Below are 12,948 nucleotides of genomic sequence, written 5' to 3' on the forward strand. Positions count from 1 at the left end.
TGCCATGCAAGGAAATAACATTTGTGAATATTGAGTATTATAGGACAGTGTATGAGATAATATTCCAGCTCTACGAGGTTCAGTCATCCAGAAAAAACACTGGTCTAAGTAGGTGAGTTCGTAAAGGAGTTTGAATGCAGTGGGAGGATTATTGGCAGCTCTGTGGGGGCGTACGGAAAATATACTAATTTCCAAGCACTCGTATAATCTACAAAATATCTTACACGTTATTAATGTGTCAGTAAATGCATGAAAAGGAAAAAATAAAGGTAAAAGTAAAATAATTCAGATTTCCAGTCTCCAGTGCGTCCATTCCCATAGGTATTCTTAATGACCTGTATAAATTACTTAACTCAAATGAATTATGACCAAACATACGTATTTTATAGTATAAAATGGAAAAAGAAACAAAGTACAATAACTGTAACTTTGCACAAAATAACTAAGATTTTATATCTAAAAGAAGGTACAAGGTAATGTGTTTATAAAGGGTTATTTTCATAACAAAAAAGTGGATAAAATTGCAAAGTGGTTGAAAAAAAGCAAGAACTTTACAATTTTTGTCTTATTCAAAAGCCTATCGGTTCTCAAGAAAGGAGGAATTTTTAATTCTATATTTTACTATCTGGTGCCTAGGTTACCGGCCACCTCTACAGTCCAGTCATCAGTGGTCTCCTAGGCAAGGAGCTCGTGCCTACAAGCTCTTCATTATAGAAATGTAGCGTTAGGGTGGCTTTACACGCTACGATATCGGTACCGATATCGCTAGCATGCGACCCGCCCCCATCGTTTGTGCGAAACGGGCATATCGCTGCCCGTCGCGCACAAAATCTGGCACCCCCGTCACACATACCTGCATAGCAACGTCGCTGTGACCGGCGTACCGCCTCCTTTCTAAGGGGGCGGTCCGTTCGGCATCACAGCGACGTCACTAAGCGGCCGCCCAATGAAAGTGGAGGGGCGGAGATGAGCGGGACGAACATCCCGCCCATCTCCTTCCTTCCGCATTGTGGCCGGCGGCAGGTAAGGAGATGTTCCTCGTTCCTACCGGGGTCCACACAGCGATGTGCACTGCCACAGGAACGAGGAACAACTTCGGCAAAGCGATAGCATCGATACTTGGGAGCGGACCCCCATGTCAACGAGGAGCGATTTTGGACGTTTTTGCAACGATCCAAAATCGCTCCTAGTAGTCACACACAACGAGATCGCTACAGCGACCGGATGTGCGTCACAAATTCCGTGACTCCAACGAGATCGCTGTAGCAAAATAGTAGTGTGTAAAGCCCGCTTAAGCCATAAAGTTAGCCAAATAAGTAAGTGTGGCCAGCTTCAGTGCCTCTATACTTCTCCGATAGCTGCCTCTGCTTTCAGTGTCGAGCACACAGCTCTGGCCATTGGTGCAATGATAGTCCAAACTGTCAATCATTCAGGGGAACACCGCCACTTGGTAAGCAAGAAGTAGGAGGCTGGGGAGCAGTGAAGATAATCCATGAAACAACCCTTTAATGAGGACGAAACATAGTGGAACATAGTTTCTTTTGACACCCACCAGGGCAAATTGCTGGGTGGGGCTGGAGAAAACCCAGTGGTCATGGTGCACATTGGTACCAATGACTAAGTTAGAGGGAGGTTGAAGGTCCTCAAAAACGATTACAGGGAACTAGGAGAGAAGCTGAAGTCCAGGTATTCCAAGGGTGTGTTTTCTGAAATACTACCGGTGCCACGAGTATCACTAGGAAAACAGCTGGAGCTTAGGGAGATAAAAACATGGCTAAGAAATTGGTGCAGGAAGGAAGGATTTTGATTCATGGAGAACTGTCGGCTACAAGCTCTATTGTAGGGACGGGCTGCACCTCAATGGGGAGGGTGCAGTTGTGCTGGGGTCAAAAATGGTCAGACAGATGGAGGAGCTTTTAAAATAGGATCTCTGGGAAGGGAGAGTGGTTGTGAAGAAAAAGGGGAGAGATAGACTACACAGACAGACATCATCATCACTGTCCCCACTGGGGCTCACAATCTAAATTCCCTGGCATTATGCCTTCGGAGTGTGGGAGAAAACCAGAAAACCCTGAGGAAACCTATGTAAACAAGGGGGGGGGACATCTTTATTGTTGATTCCGGTGGCATCTACAAAAAAATTATGAGGTTACCCTGATATGTTTTTATTATTGTCATGGGGAAAAATTGGCTCATATGCTCCACCAAATTATTCATGATTGTATGTCTGTTACGTAGACTTATCATAAAATTCTGATGTTAGCTGTGGTCCTATATGTGGGTAATATTCAGGCACTATATAGTACTGCTTAATTTTCTACTGTCATTTGGTGTCATGAGTGTATCACAGCCTGATGTGATCTCAGGGGGATCTGGGATCAGAAGGTCACAGCGTATTGTTGATCGCAGATCCACATTAATGCCCATTTGTCATTTATTCTGAGTTGAAGTGTATTTATTTCCATCTGGTGCTGAAGAGGTTAAGGTTCATTTCTATCCTACAGTGATCTAACAAGTTGTTGTAATCTCAGCTGCAGCCACTCTCTTCTACTATAAATATCTGCTCTTTACTCCTTTCAATGCCGGCTATATCTCATATCTATACTGTCCATGTTGAAGGAGCTTGTCGCTGCATAGCTGTGGGGTCATTTCTGTTGCAGCTGTGACGTTTCCTGCTGTAGAAACCAAGGAGTGCTTTTTTATGTCTATCTTGACCCGTTTGTCTGATTTTCCTCTTGTCTTATTGCAATGGCGGGACTAACGTCTCAATGGTTTTCACTAGTTAGGGTGAGTTCAGGGCCAGCGAGGGCCTAGGCACATGAGGTTACACTGGGAGAAGGACCCGTCTAGGCAGGTTAGGGAGTGCAAAGTTCAGCCTCAGGTGAGAGTTAAGTGGTGACCTTGCTCCCCTCTCCCCAGTGCCAGGCCCTTCAGCTGTATTGCTATTTTGGTGTACCCCCTGTGTTGTGCCACTCACCTGGAGTCCTCTCATACCTGGTGTGACACCTGCAGTCACATCATGACATTTGGTCAATATTTGGTTCTATAATGTATGGTACTGTAATTTGGGCACTATATGGCACTTTTATTAAAATAATGTAACTATAAAATGTTACTATGTAGCCCTGTATGGTAGTGTTTTGTGGGCTCTATATCTATATAATTTATGTGTGTTTCACTATAATTTGAATGCACATATGGGAGTATTCTTTTTTAAACCGTCTTTCCAAACATGTGACGGTGGGGGTGACATAGATCCATGTCCATACCTACATGTGAGATAAAGTAGCACATCAGAAGTACTCTTTCCAAACAAAGTTGTACCCCAGTGTCACGGGGTATGAAATTACTAAATAGAGACACCTATACTGGCCCAAAGACCTGGGTCTCTGCGCTGTCCCTAATCTCGGAGGTACGCTTCATGGTATTGAGGTCTGAGCCCCCAGCATGACCCTGACTCCTGCCAAGCCCTTTTCTGACTCCCCCTCTCCCCTACCCTTGGGGAGGGCTGGACACACTGTAAAAAAACCCACAATATGACAGGGGAAAAAACAAAACTCGTACACACTGCACACAAACACAAAGGAGAGACAAAAAGTATACAAAAGGTAATAAAGTATAAGGAAGTAAGTAAATGCACAATGGGGAAACTTCCACACCACTCAAACATCAAACTACTGGTCACCAAGACCGGATTCGTAGGAGCATAAGCTGAAGCTATTATCGGCAGCAACAAATAGAAACCCAAACCTTAAAGGGGTGGTTCACCCATATTTTTATTGTCTAGTTTGATATTATATTGAGAAACAAGGTTTCTCTCAATTACCTTGTGTTGGCAATAGTGCCTGTGAGAGGCGCTATTGCAGACCGCTGTTCCCCGCTCCGGTGACGTCATGTCAAGTTCTGCACATGTCACATCCGTGCTGCCGACTGCAGCCTTCCTGACTCACTGAGCTGTGAGCGGTGTTTCACCGCTCGTCACAGCCCATCTGCTCCCTCATCCCTCACAGCAGAACGCTGCAAGCAGGAGATGCGCTATGCTGTGACAAGCGTGACACACCGCCCACAGCTCAGTGAGTCAGGAAGATTGCAGCCGGCCGCAGGGATGTGACATGTGCGGAACTTGACGTGATGTCACCGGAGCGGGGAACAGCGGTCTGCAATAGTGCCTCTCACAGGCACTATTGCCAACATGATGTATTTGAGAGAAAAATTGTTTCTCAATATAATATCGAACTAGACAATAAAAAATATGGGTGAACCACCCTTTTAACACTAGAAGTCCCAGAGAGGGGTCATTTAACATCATTTCTACCTTTGGAACCCAGAAACGGGTCGAACGACCTGAAGGATTTTAGCCAACATCCTATAATCACCGTCTTTTATTCTGTAATTAAGGCCATTACTGTCGCACCACAGGAGGTTGTTGTTTTCCATTGAGTTTAGCCATTTAGTTTCTAGTTAGTTCTACTCAGTTTGGCCTAAGGGTCATTTGACCCTCTTTCGGGACTTCAGGGGGGAGCTCGAAATTTCTGGAACTTCTAGTGTTAAATAGGGAGGAAATAGTTATTGGCATCCTGATTCTGAAGATGCTGCACACCACTCTCCAGGAATTAACTCCTGCAGGACTGGAAAGCTGTGGAAAAGACTCAGCCGACGCCCAGCTGAGGCTGTGCAACTAGGAGAGATCAGGTTGCTTGTTGAACTTTGCAAAAGAGTTCGATGCTGCCGCAGCACCCCGAGAGCATGGACCTAAACATATATACGCCAATTTTTTGAAGATACGTCTTGTGGCCAACATCATTACAAACCAGTGTTGAAAAAAATGTTATCTTTTGCAGCTATAAATGCAATACAGAAAGTAAGTGCAGGTCAGCAAGTTAGAGGAAATGCTTTTGTAATTGCACCATAATAGAAATCACCTAAAGTAACACACATGGTAATGAGTCATAAAGGAGCGCTATGGAAGAAACAAGAAACCTTGTGCAACTTCAAGACTCGCGTACGATGGGGCTGATGGAATTTTTAGACAGGCAACAGTTTGACCCGCGGTTCACGATTACACACACCTGTTCATCTCTCAGATTTGGCAAGACGGAAAAGGGAAGCTGCAGACTATTTCTCTCCTGTCATCAAAGCAAAAAAGAAAACCACATTTGAGCTAACAGTTAACAGCTCTCTACAACCTTTCCCTATTACATAATTAAATGCGACGTTTTGGAAGAAACGTGGGTAGAGCTGACCTTCTGTCATTAAACCGTAGGTGAGACAGAATTTACATACCGTGTACTGCTATACCGTATGGATGGTCATGAACCGCATTGGTGTAATTAGTCCTACTCCAAGCATTGTGTAAGGTAATTAGTAATTAGGAAGTCTGGAAGGGAACTCCGCTACAACAATATTATTATTATTTGACATCTTACAAGATCTGAAACCAATAATTAAAACATGCTTACCTGATGCTTCTCTTAGTTTATACTTCATACCAAGAAAATAAATAAATCTGCACCCAATTTCAAAACTTGAAAAATAACAAAAAAATTATCTTTTTTGTTTGCATTTTTTTGTGTTTTTTGTACTTTGCTTGTTCAATTTTAAACTTTTTGACCTTGTTTCTAAATTTTCTTTGCAAGGCAGAGTGGGAGTTTCTTTCAACTGGCCCCTTTGGCACCTACCAGTAGGGCCAAAGACTATCAGACAACTATTCCTCTGGCTTGCCAACTACTCAACAAGCCAAATGTCTCAGATTAAACCCAAAGGTGGGGGCTCAGATTTCTTTATTGATTTCCTGCCACTGAGCAATAGTCTGCAGGTTGTTAGTAACTGCAACACATGGTCAACTATGGACAACTCATACTTGCCAATTTTTATGCATTGATGTCCAGAAGGGTTCTGATGAATATATTATCATGATCATACCCTTATTTTGAGGTCACACCCCTTTCATAGTTATTCCATGCTCCTATACCTACCCCCTTAATGTTGATGTTCATCCTGGTACCTTGCAAAAGAGCAGCTTTTCCTCATTATGCAGGGTGACCCCACAGAGTAGCCAACTGTTGACTTTTAGTGATGGGCAAGCAATACCATGCTCGGGTGCTGGGTATTCGTAACTAGTGATAAGTGAGCACTACCATGCTCGGGTGCTCGATACTCGTAACTAGTGATGAGTGAGCACTACCATGCTCGGGTGCTGGGTACTCGTAACTAGTGATGAGTGAGCACTACCATGCTCGGGTGCTGAGTACTCGTAACTAGTGATGAGTGAGCACTACCATGCTCGGGTGCTCAGTACTCGTAACTAGTGATGAGCGGGCACTACCATGCTTGGGTGCTGGGTACTCGTAAGTTAACTAGCAATGAGCAGGCACCATCATGCTCAGGTGCTCTGTACTCGTAACTAGTAATGAGTGGGCACTACAATGCTCAGGTGTTCTGTACTCATAACTAGTGATGAGCGGGCACTACCATGCTCGGGTGCTCAGTACTCGTAACTAGTGATGAGTGAGCACTACCATGCTCGGGTGCTCAGTCCTCATAAGTAGTGATGAGCGAGCACTACCATGCTCGGGTGATCAGTCCTCGTAAGTAGTGATGAGCGAGCACTACCATGCTCGGGTGCTCAGTCCTCGTAAGTAGTGATGAGCGGGCACTACCATGCTCGGGTGCTCAGTCCTCGTAAGTAGTGATGATTGAGCACTACCATGCTCGGGTGCTCAGTACTCGTAACTAGTGGTGAGCGGGCACTACCATGCTCGAGTACAATCATCGGAGGTCTGATTGTTGAGACCCCCACCAATCCGTTGAAGCGGGGCTCCCGTTTGACGTGACGGGTTGTCGATCATGTGCATCTGTGACGCCCTGGGCAAGCCAGGGGTCACAGGTCATTACACCACCACACCCTACACCCCAGTTAGGCACATCAGCTAACCCAAAAATCCTTGTTGCCTTCCTTCAGAGGCTGATGTTCACACCAGGGGGTGGGCCAGGTGGTTGGCTCCGCCCACCGAGGAGTTCACAGCTCTGGAGGCGGGAAAACCAGGCAGTTCAGTTTAGGAGGTGAAAGTGAAAGGAAGTGAAGTGAAGTGGTAGAGGAGCTTAAGAGAGAAGCTGAAGTAAGGTGCAAAGGGACAGTTTGAAAAGCCTGAAGTGAGTCCGGGTGTGTAACCCGGGCTAAGTGACAGCAAGGTCAGCAGACGGCGGTGATTGTCCGCAGGGGTGACTGCTCGGAGGTTACTGGAAGGACCGCGGACGGGTGGTGATCCGGCGGTCTGGAGCAGTGTACAAGGAACAGTCAGCACCAGGGCAGGGGCCTTTCGGATCCCGGCAAGGCTAGGAGTCGCCATAATTTGCCAAATCCGTCAGTGAAGGGGACGACTGTCTCCCAACAACCAAGTCCCGATAGAAGGCAACAGTCCAACCGTAACAGAGAGACACCGCCACCGCCAGGGCACCAGTTTCTCAGGGCCAGCGCCTGCGGGCAAAGAGTAGGGCTCCTCCGGCCCCTATCCAAGCCGGGGAGCGGGTTACCGGTGGGAACCCATCGCAACCACAACCATCAAAGGTGCAGGACAAAGGGACCGTCACCGTCAACTACTGGGGAAAAGCAAGTGCAGCCGTCCGTGGGAACCGTCTTTCCAGCCGTGTGTTTTACCGAGAACTGTGTCATCGTCTCAGGCTGAGTGAGTACCACAGTGCCGCAAGGCACAGCGCTGCCCCCGCGTCCCTGCGCCCACCAGGCCCTGCATCTCCCACTTCATCCCTGGGCCCCGGGATCACCAACCCCTACCCACGGAGGGGCAACACAACAACTTGCTGCTCCACACCATCACTCCCGGGATCCCCATACAGAGCAGCGGTGGTGTCAACAAATCACCACAACCGTGGGTGGCGTCACGGACAATAGACTATATCCCAAAACCCAATCCCCTTTCACTCACGGGCGAGGAGCGCCGCTCGAGACCCCCGGGATCCGGCCCACCGCTCGAGCCACCACTGAGCAGCAGCAGCCGGACCCGAGCAGAGGGGTGAGCGCAGTGCTGACATCCTCCTCCCCGCCCGCGACAACTTGGCATCACGAACAGGATCTTACCGCTCTGCCGTCTGGTAGAGGTGCGCCTTGTTACCGCCGGAGGTGTCCGGCAGAAAAATTTCAGAAGCCGCCATCTTTGGCGCGAAAAGTTCCCGCTCGAGCATCTTCTCGAGTAGCAGAGGCGCAAATGCCAAAAACCCCGCCCCGATAGAGGAGTGGCTAAAGAGAAGCTAAGGGGGACGCGATGGCGGCTGTCTGCATGTGAGAGCAGCTATAAAAGCAGGGACGCCAGGACTCTGCGGACATCTTGTTCCTGGGAAAAGCCGCCAGCAACATGTGGATGCCGTCCCGCGACACCGTAGCCCCCGCGCCTGGAACCGTGGCGAGGGTGGAGATCCGGACCGCGCAGCTCTACCAACGGCTGCAGGTCAGGATGCAGCTCCTCATGGAGGAGTGGGAGACCGACATGGCGGACGTTATAGCAGCCGTGCGGAGACGCGAAGAGGAAGCGGAGGAAGGGAGGGTGAGTGACCCAAGCCCCGATGCCCTTAAAGGGCCGGTCATCGCGGCTGCGGGACCCGGTCCAAGCCCTCTTCCCCCGCTGCCTCCCTCGCCACCCAACCCGGAGGCCGTGACCCCGCCATTAGGCCTGCTACCACCGTAACCGGTAGCAATACCCAGCGTCCTCGCCCAGGCGGGCCGACCTGTAGCCGGAGCCCGTAGTCGACCGGAGGTGTTGCCATGGAAGGCCCCGAAGTCCGCACCGGAGGCATCCCCCGAGAAGTCCCCCGAGCCGGAGCTGATGACCCGTTCCGAGCCGGAGGCCCAGACGCGGAAAGCCCCTGTGCCCATCCCCCACACCTCAGCTGAGGTAGCGCCGGGTTGTAGCTGTAAGGCAACGCCCAAGGCCAAGACACCGCGGGACCCGCCGCCCAGATCCCTGACAGTGGGCAGCGTCCAGAATGTCCCGCGGGGCCCGACCCGTGCGCCGGAGCTCGTAGCAGCGCCGTATTGGGATAGGGAGCCGGTACCGCTGGGTCTGGAGATCGGTGAACGGGAGAGGAAGAAGGCCGAGCTGGTGGCCCGGGCGATAAGGGAGAAGGAAAATCTCTGCCAGGCCACATTCCGTGTCCGGGGCCTGCTGTACGAGGGGCAGGTGAGGCGGTTTGATGTCCGCCGGGGCTATGGGTTTATTTATGAACCGGGCCTGGAGGCCGAAGTGTTTGTAGCCCGGCGGGATGTAAATGCCCACCTGCCTGAAGAGCATCCCGGCCGCAACTTAATGCCGGGCGACATTGTGCAGTACACCCGGCACTGTGGAGAGAGGGGGTGGTTTGCCCTGGACGCAAAACTAAGGGGCAGCCAGGAGAGCCGAGTGGGTGCTGCACTCCCTCCCTCGGATGAGGCCGACTACCCGGAGTAGGGCAGCGGATGCCCGCTGCAGCAGTCCCCGTTGGGACCCCCATTGTGTGAGTTAAGTTTGAAAAAGAAAATGATAAGTAAAATGAAACCGAACAGTTACCAGATTGTCTGACCGTGATTGAGAGAACCGGCCGTTGCCGACACCGTTGTCCCCGTGGGGACCGTTTCAAAAAGTTTGCATAAGGGACTCCTTATGGACAAGCCCGTGAACTTGCAGGGCAACCACAAACATTAGTGGCATGTAAATAAGTTGTTTACCGTTACCGTTTCCGCAGTGCCGCCTCCAGAGAGGCAGGTTGGAGGGAGGGCCCGCAGTAGAGCCGGCTGGGGCCCAGCCACCACAGGAACCGGTGGCTACCCTCTGGAGGGGAAGGACAGATCCCGCTCGGGTAACGTGTGCTGGACTTGGGTCAAGGGGTGCTGCCTGGGCTTTAGGGGCAGCATCAGGGCCAGGTTGCTTGGGTGGGAGAGAGCGGAAACCGTAGCCGTGAACCGTTTGCAACGTTTAAGAAATGTACCTCCCGATTTGGGATGAATTGATAAAATGTAAATATGTTACCGTTTTACACTTTTATATATATTTTTCAGAAAAATAAAACCGGTGTTGGACGGTCAGCCCGCGGACGGTCTGCATTTTGCTAAGGGGGAATGTGACGCCCTGGGCAAGCCAGGGGTCACAGGTCATTACACCACCACACCCTACACCCCAGTTAGGCACATCAGCTAACCCAAAAATCCTTGTTGCCTTCCTCCAGAGGCTGATGTTCACACCAGGGGGTGGGCCAGGCGGTTGGCTCCGCCCACCGAGGAGTTCACAGCTCTGGAGGCGGGAAAACCAGGCAGTTCAGTTTAGGAGGTGAAAGTGAAAGGAAGTGAAGTGAAGTGGTAGAGGAGCTTAAGAGAGAAGCTGAAGTAAGGTGCAAAGGGACAGTTTGAAAAGCCTGAAGTGAGTCCGGGTGTGTACCCCGGGCTAAGTGACAGCAAGGTCAGCAGACGGCGGTGATTGTCCGCAGGGGTGACTGCTCGGAGGTTACTGGAAGGACCGCGGACGGGTGGTGACCCGGCGGTCTGGAGCAGTGTACAAGGAACAGTCAGCACCAGGGCAGGGGCCTTTCGGATCCCGGCAAGGCTAGGAGTCGCCATAATTTGCCAAATCCGTCAGTGAAGGGGACGACTGTCTCCCAACAACCAAGTCCCGATAGAAGGCAACAGTCCAACCGTAACAGAGAGACACCGCCACCGCCAGGGCACCAGTTTCTCAGGGCCAGCGCCTGCGGGCAAAGAGTAGGGCTCCTCCGGCCCCTATCCAAGCCGGGGAGCGGGTTTCCGGTGGGAACCCATCGCAACCACAACCATCAAAGGTGCAGGACAAAGGGACCGTCACCGTCAACTACTGGGGAAAAGCAAGTGCAGCCGTCCGTGGGAACCGTCTTTCCAGCCGTGTGTTTTACCGAGAACTGTGTCATCGTCTCAGGCTGAGTGAGTACCACAGTGCCGCAAGGCACAGCGCTGCCCCCGCGTCCCTGCGCCCACCAGGCCCTGCATCTCCCACTTCATCCCTGGGCCCCGGGATCACCAACCCCTACCCACGGAGGGGCAACACAACAACTTGCTGCTCCACACCATCACTCCCGGGATCACCATACAGAGCAGCGGTGGTGTCAACAAATCACCACAACCGTGGGTGGCGTCACGGACAATAGACTATATCCCAAAACCCAATCCCCTTTCACTCACGGGCGAGGAGCGCCGCTCGAGACCCCCGGGATCCGGCCCACCGCTCGAGCCACCACTGAGCAGCAGCAGCCGGACCCGAGCAGAGGGGTGAGCGCAGTGCTGACATCCTCCTCCCCGCCCGCGACAACTTGGCATCACGAACAGGATCTTACCGCTCTGCCGTCTGGTAGAGGTGCGCCTTGTTACCGCCGGAGGTGTCCGGCAGAAAAATTTCAGAAGCCGCCATCTTTGGCGCGAAAAGTTCCCGCTCGAGCATCTTCTCGAGTAGCAGAGGCGCAAATGCCAAAAACCCCGCCCCGATAGAGGAGTGGTTAAAGAGAAGCTAAGGGGGACGCGATGGCGGCTGGCTGTATGTGAGAGCAGCTATAAAAGCAGGGACGCCAGGACTCTGCGGACATCTTGTTCCTGGGAAAAGCCGCCAGCAACATGTGGATGCCGTCCCGCGACACCGTAGCCCCCGCGCCTGGAACCGTGGCGTGGGTGGAGATCCGGACCGCGCAGCTCTACCAACGGCTGCAGGTCAGGATGCAGCTCCTCATGGAGGAGTGGGAGACCGACATGGCGGACGTTATAGCAGCCGTGCGGAGACGCGAAGAGGAAGCGGAGGAAGGGAGGGTGAGTGACCCAAGCCCCGATGCCCTTAAAGGGCCGGTCATCGCGGCTGCGGGACCCGGTCCAAGCCCTCTTCCCCCGCTGCCTCCCTCGCCACCCAACCCGGAGGCCGTGACCCCGCCATTAGGCCTGCTACCACCGCAACCGGTAGCAATACCCAGCGTCCTCGCCCAGGCGGGCCGACCTGTAGCCGGAGCCTGTAGTCGACCGGAGGTGTTGCCATGGAAGGCCCCGAAGTCCGCACCGGATGCATCCCCCGAGAAGTCCCCCGAGCCGGAGCTGATGACCCGTTCCGAGCCGGAGGCCCAGACGCGGAAAGCCCCTGTGCCCATCCCCCACACCTCGGCTGAGGTAGCGCCGGGTTGTAGCTGTAAGGCAACGCCCAAGGCCAAGACACCGCGGGACCCGCCGCCCAGATCCCTGACAGTGGGCAGCGTCCAGAATGTCCCGCGGGGCCCGACCCGTGCGCCGGAGCTCGTAGCAGCGCCGTATTGGGATAGGGAGCCGGTACCGCTGGGTCTGGAGATCGGTGAACGGGAGAGGAAGAAGGCCGAGCTGGTGGCCCGGGCGATAAGGGAGAAGGAAAATCTCTGCCAGGCCACATTCCGTGTCCGGGGCCCGCTGTACGAGGGGCAGGTGAGGCGGTTTGATGTCCGCCGGGGCTATGGGTTTATTTATGAACCGGGCCTGGAGGCCGAAGTGTTTGTAGCCCGGCGGGATGTAAATGCCCACCTGCCTGAAGAGCATCCCGGCCGCAACTTAATGCCGGGCGACATTGTGCAGTACACCCGGCACTGTGGAGAGAGGGGGTGGTTTGCCCTGGACGCAAAACTAAGGGGCAGCCAGGAGAGCCGAGTGGGTGCTGCACTCCCTCCCTCGGATGAGGCCGACTACCCGGAGTAGGGCAGCGGATGCCCGCTGCAGCAGTCCCCGTTGGGACCCCCATTGTGTGAGTTAAGTTTGAAAAAGAAAATGATAAGTAAAATGAAACCGAACAGTTACCAGATTGTCTGACCGTGATTGAGAGAACCGGCCGTTGCCGACACCGTTGTCCCCGTGCGGACCGTTTCAAAAAGTTTGCATAAGGGACTCCTTATGGACAAGCCCGTGAACTTGCAGGGCAACCACAAACATTAGTGGCA

The sequence above is a fragment of the Anomaloglossus baeobatrachus genome, chromosome 7 (assembly GCF_048569485.1).
Source record: "Anomaloglossus baeobatrachus isolate aAnoBae1 chromosome 7, aAnoBae1.hap1, whole genome shotgun sequence".
Taxonomy (NCBI): domain Eukaryota; kingdom Metazoa; phylum Chordata; class Amphibia; order Anura; family Aromobatidae; genus Anomaloglossus; species Anomaloglossus baeobatrachus.